Genomic DNA, 6,389 nt, shown 5'->3' with positions numbered 1-6,389 from the left:
GGGCAGTAACCCATGCTCATGGATTCCAAAAGGGCGTAAATTATACCTTATGACTACTCAGGCTGCTCAGAAAATTTTATTCATCCTTTACAAAGGATACTTATGGTTTTCTTGATGTGTTCAAGCTCTGTATATATTTTAAGAGGATTTTCTTAAAATATATATACATAGTTGTTTTTAATTCTAAGAAATGATAGTACAGATGCTAAAGTCACATAAGTATACATGACATACACTTAGAAATGAGGATTTTTCATTTTACATTTTATATTATCAAAAAATTGAAAAACCATTTTCTCATTATCTGTTACATGAATCAGAAACAAAAGGAGTTATCAAAGTATAACAGAGTCTACTAATTAGCTGGGCATAGAAATGTCTATTGTAAATAAGTCTATGTTTTCTATATAACATACAATAGTCCAACTTGTAGAGTAAGCCAGAAATAAAAGGCTGAGTGATATATATTGACAAACAAAAGCAGAGAAGGCTATCTCAAGTCCTAGCTGTGTTTCTTGTAGCATTTTGCATGTTTTTCATGTACAGTTGTGGATGATTCGTGAACTCAACTCAGAATCTTTGCACTTGTCTTCTTGGAGCATCCTTCCTCCAGTTATCTGAATGGCTCTATCCCTCCCTTCACTCATTTGGGTTCTGGTCAAATGACACCAGACATATTTATTGATTCTCTTTCTAAAATAATATTCTCTTCCATATTACACTCTATTGTAATCATCCTGCTTTATCGTTTTTTTTGAATAAATATTTTATTTTGAATTAATTTTAGACCCACAGAAAAGTTGCAAAGGTAGTACAGCAAGTTCCTGTATAAACATCACCCAGTTTCAGCTTCCACTGATGTTATTGCCTTGTATTACAGTGGTACATTTGTCAAACTAAAACAAAAACAAAATACAACAAAACAAAACCCTGATGTTAGTATGTTACTATTATCAAAATGTAAAACTGTTCAAATTTCACCAATTTTTCCATGAGTATTCTTTTTGTCCTCTAGGAACCAGTCCAGGGCACCACACTGCATTTAGTTGTCAAGTCTCCATTGCTTCCTCTGGTCTGTGAAAAGATTTCAGTCTTTCCTTATTTTTCATGACCTTAACAGTTTTGAGGATTGCTAGTCAGGTACTTAGTCCCTCAGTTTGGGTTTGTGTAGTTTTCTCATGATTAGACTGGAGTTATTATTGCTATTATTTTGAAAAAAAACAAACTTTTAAAATTTCTGAAAAGGCTATCATAATATATATATATTTTATATCTATATATCATAGAATTTCTTCTTCTAGGAAGAAACTTCTCTCTAATTTCTCTCTCTCTCTCTCTCCTTTCTCTCTGTCAGTCTGTCTCGATTTCTACCCCTTTCTCCTTATATCCCTTTGTCCCTCTTTCCTTCTTCATCTGTTTTTCTTTCATTTATTTCTATATATTTTAATTGCTTATATGTACATAATCTGCTTTACCACTCATGTTATTATAAATGCATTATAATTATATTTTTAAGCACCTTATTTGGAAGGCTGTTTGCATCCTGCTATAAATACAACAGTGAACAAATAGTATATCTGACTACATGAGGGTTAAATCCATGAAAGAGGACATAAATATCAAATAATTAGGTAAACAGAGAATGTTGGATGGTGGTAAGGGTGTTAGAGAAAACATAAAAACAAGGGTGGGTGAAATGCTAATTTAAATAGGATGGTCGGTGAAGAATTTATAAAATGATCTTGGGGGGGAGGGAACAGAATGAATAGAGGGAATATTGCATGGGAATCCATGAGGAAGTCCAAGTAGAAGGAAGAGTACTTTCAGCTGCCCTTGAATGGAGAAATGCTTTGTGTGTTTAAAGACCATCGAAGAGAATAATGTGGCTAGACAGGAACGACTGGGTGAGTAGTCAAAGTTGAGATCAGAGAGATGATTCAAGTGCAAATCATGTAAGTTCTTGTAGGCTAGTTTATGGACTTTTACTGTGAGTGAGATGGGATGCTGTTAGAAGATTTTGTTATTATGTGACTTAGATTTTTTTAATTGCCACTTGGAAAATCCTAGACTTTGCTTGAGTGAACAGCAAGGGAAAATCAGAAAGAGAAGCTAAGAGTTATTACAATAATCCAGCTGAGGAACACTTGTGGATTGTACAAGTGTATTAGTAATAGAAATGATAAGTGGTCAGATTTTGGATAAATTGTTAAGTTAGATCCAACAGCATGTATGATGGAATGGTGCTAGAGATGAATTAAAGATGCTGTCAGAACTTTGGGCCTAAAGTAATAATTATCTTACCATTTATTGAGAAAGGAAAGAGTTCAGAAGAGGAAGGGGTGCTTTAGAAGAGTGAAGATAAGTATCAAGATTTTGATTTGGGACATTTTCAATTTGTGGTACTTACTAGACATTAACTGACAATGTCATTTAGGAAGCTGGTTATGAGTCTAGAGTTCAGATAAGATGTTCTTTCTGAGGGTATAAATTTGAGATTTATCAGAATATAAATAAAATTTAAAGCATGCACTCTCAATAGGGGCGAAGTGAAAATTGATTCTTAGAGGGTGGAAAAATCTTTGACGTTACAGTGTTCTGTGGCCCTCCATAGTTCAAACCTATATGACAAATTCATATTCTTAATATTTGATTTCTCTCATTAGAGATAATGTAAATTCAATTTAATTTTTCTCCTTAGGGAGATACTAATGGAAACAAATGTTTTAGAAACACTGATTTAAATTTATAAAATTTGATCTGATTATCTAAAATGTGAGTTCAGATAAAGAATAGAAAATTCTAAAGAATGATCCCTGGGGCACCATAAATTATAGAAGTTCAAGAAATAATAAAGAACCAGTAAATGAAATGAAGAAGGATTGGCCAGGGAGGTAGCAAGAAAACAAAGTGCTGTCGTATATATCAGGTGAAAATGTTTTTCAAGAAAGAAGGAATAATAGAGAAAATATGTTGAGGAAAACCTTATCAACAATTCTTTGGAGTATTTTATTGGGAAGGAAAAGAAGAAAAGGCACATTAATTGGAGGCACATTAATTTGTTTAAAAGGCACATTAATTTGTTTGTTTTTTGATAAATAATGAGATATTACTGTGTACTTGTATGCTTATGATAATAATGCAGTAGAGAGAATAAACTGATATGAACAGAAGAGAAGCCAATATCTGGATTAATATATTGGAGTAATTAAGTAAGCATTGATTCTAATGAGTATGAAGGTTTGGCATTAGCTATAAGCACGATTACAATATCCTTAATTACAGGAGAGATAAAAACACTGCAGCCACAGAAGAAGATATATTGATATGTGGCAGTGATAGCCTTTGGAACACTTCTCTCTTTGCTTTTATATTCTCTACAAAATAAAAACAAAGTCATTAAGTGATAGTGAAGCGGACAGAGTGTGCTGGGGTTTTGAAGAGAGATGGAAAGGCACGCAATAAACTTCAAGGAGAAGAGAAAACTTAACTAGGAAAATATAATATGATTTCAGGAAGTTTTGGTGTCCTATTTGAGATTGAGGATCATTAACTAAAGTGAGCTAACTTACTATGGTTTTATGTTTTCCTCTAGCCACAGTTATCTGCTTAAGCAGAGGCTGAGAATATGTGGAATTTTGTATTTGTTTTTATTTTCAGAGGAAGAAGAAAATGGGGTGAGGGTTATGCAAGGAAGTGATTGTAATGATGAACAATGGAATCTAGAATGCATAAAGAAGAAATGAAAACATGAAGGAACAGGGCTGGGAAAAATTGGGAAGATCAATGGATGGCATTGAGAACCACAGGAACTGAGAAATTATTTGAAGTCAATTGTGGTGTTGACATGGAAAAATAGAAGGTAATAGTTAGAAATTAGGATATTTGAAACTTAAATTTTGAGAAAGTATTAGGTATTGGTAATGTCAAATTCTAGAACATTATCATTTGTATCAGGGGCCCAGGTGAGGTGGAAGACATATTCATAGCAGGGGGAAGTTCAGGGTTCTAAGAACAATCGATATGAAAAGACTATGTGCTTAGTTATTAAAACACCAAGAACCATGACAGAGTAGTGTTGTTAATAGTAAAACCTTAAAAAAATGAGAGTAATTGTGTAAAAAGTCTGTAGACTGCAGAAAGGACTGGTAGTGTATAACATCATATGATGTGATAACATGAATCTTAACATTGGGACTTCTAAGGAGAAGGGTTTATAATGGCCTATAGACAGTAATGGGTTTCATTTCATTCTCTGCTAAATTTCTTGCGTCTAGCATAGTTCCTGAAATTTAGTAAGATCTCTTCAAACATTTGTTAAATGAATGAAACTGTTACTGTATCTGTAAAATGAAAGGAATTGATAGTAATTCTTAAAAGTAATTCCCAATTTTAAAATTTTAACATTTACACATATGTTATTCAATATGTGCTGTACTTAGGGATAGTTATAATGAAAACGATGCTTAACAATTTGTACCACATCTAGCTTTACCTCACCCAGTCCAATTATTCCTTTAATTAAGTCCTATGCCATTATCTCTATTTCAGTAAGTACTGGGCTCAGCAGCAAGTCATTTTTAGTGCTGTTTTTGGATTGCTCTAAAGCTACAATGTATAGATTTTTAAGTCTTTGAACACTAATCTTGGAGGTAGGGTTCCTAATATCTCTTACAGGTCTTACATGCTTTCTTATTCTAATTTTCACCAAATTAGAATTCTACTAATAGCCTACCACATGTTTCCCCAATGGACACTCAGAATCTCAGAGTTAGCTTCAAAAAGTTTAAAATGTATGTCCCTATATTCTGCTCATTTTTGATTTGAACTAATTTTGATCTACATCTGTTGAATTCTTTTTTTATTTTTGTAATCATATCTCTTCTTGCTGATCTCCTGATTCAAAAGCTTAGCTTGCATTTATAATTCTACGTAAAACCCTGACTTTATCTACATTCCAACCTGACTTACTTATTCCTCTGTGTACTCTTACTGCTTAGACCCTGATCATGAAAAATGTAAAGATTTCTTCAGAGAACTTGTTTTTTGTGGGACACAGAAAGAAAATGTGTTTTGTGTTTCAGCAAATGACCAAGTAAATGTACAGTCTTTTAACATGCCACATACCAACAGTATGTGGTGGCATGTATAAATGACACAAAGAAGTCAATCTAGGTTTCAGAATTGACAAAAGTATTCCATGAGGAAAAACATAAATACTAGCTCTGTTTAACACTATATAGGTATCAGAGGAAGATCTCCATGACACCAAAGTTTCAAGCTGCAAAAAGAAAAGTTAATATGTAGTTTAGTCATCTGGTTTACCCAGCAAGGAAACTGAAGCTCGAGGTAGCATGTATTAGAGGTAAAAGACTCATCCCCCACTCCTGATGATTTCTTCAGTGTAGGAGGGATGTACATTAGCTTTGAACTCCTGTTCTCTTTTCATATTCTCACTAATTTTTCTCCTGGATGAATCAAAAATCAGCTGGGCATGATCATTTCAATCTCTTCCTGTCTTTTCCTGCAGAATCTGACTCTCCACTGGAAGCATATTTTCTGGTCTGTGTGTATGTGGGAGTTTTGCAGTGTATTAATTGCTAAACGCAAAAGTCCCTTCTAGTACATTTTAAAATGATTTTCTGGCCTACTCGTAACTTTCTTCTAGCTGCTTTCTTAAATTTGGTTTCTCCTCTTCTTCTTTTCTCTTTAGCATCATTTACATAACTTGGGTCTATGTTCACCCTGTTTTCCCTGAAATGTCCATGTTCCCTAAAAAGTCATTATATGTAGTGGTTAGAAATATAATCTCTGTATTTATGAGCTGTGAGAAATTGAGCCAGTGACTTATTTTTGTTGTTGTTGTATTTCCACATGTGTAAAATGAGCCTAGAAAATGCAAAAGTACTTCAGTGACATTTATTGGTCACCATTCTGCCTCAAGGAGAGCATAGTTCCTCCACAGCTTCTAAAACACTGGCAAATGGACAATCTCAGGACCTTTCTAATATTTTCTTTATCCTACCCCAAGGATGTAGATATACTATTTACACTATCCTAGGAAACTGAACCACATGAAGAACCTTATTTTTGCAATGGAGTACCTATTCCACAAAAGGTTCTAATGTTATGACCAAAGGAGAAAATGAATCTGCTTTTCCACACTTCATGGAAAACACACTGGTATATCTTAAAAAATTACTGTGCAGAAATATTTTTAGTGTAAATGAGGAACAAAAATTGCAAATTAAAAACTTGCTTTGTTCATTGATAAGAGGAATTATCCATATGTATGTCACAATGGCAAAACTTTTTTCTAATTTGCTCACTTACTTTGTCACGTACAGTACATCTGAGGAAACATTAAACTCTAGGAAATGATGTGACTCCAT

This window comes from Eschrichtius robustus, chromosome 18, assembly GCF_028021215.1.
Source record: "Eschrichtius robustus isolate mEscRob2 chromosome 18, mEscRob2.pri, whole genome shotgun sequence".
Lineage (NCBI taxonomy): Eukaryota > Metazoa > Chordata > Mammalia > Artiodactyla > Eschrichtiidae > Eschrichtius > Eschrichtius robustus.
This window is presented reverse-complemented; position numbering follows the sequence as displayed.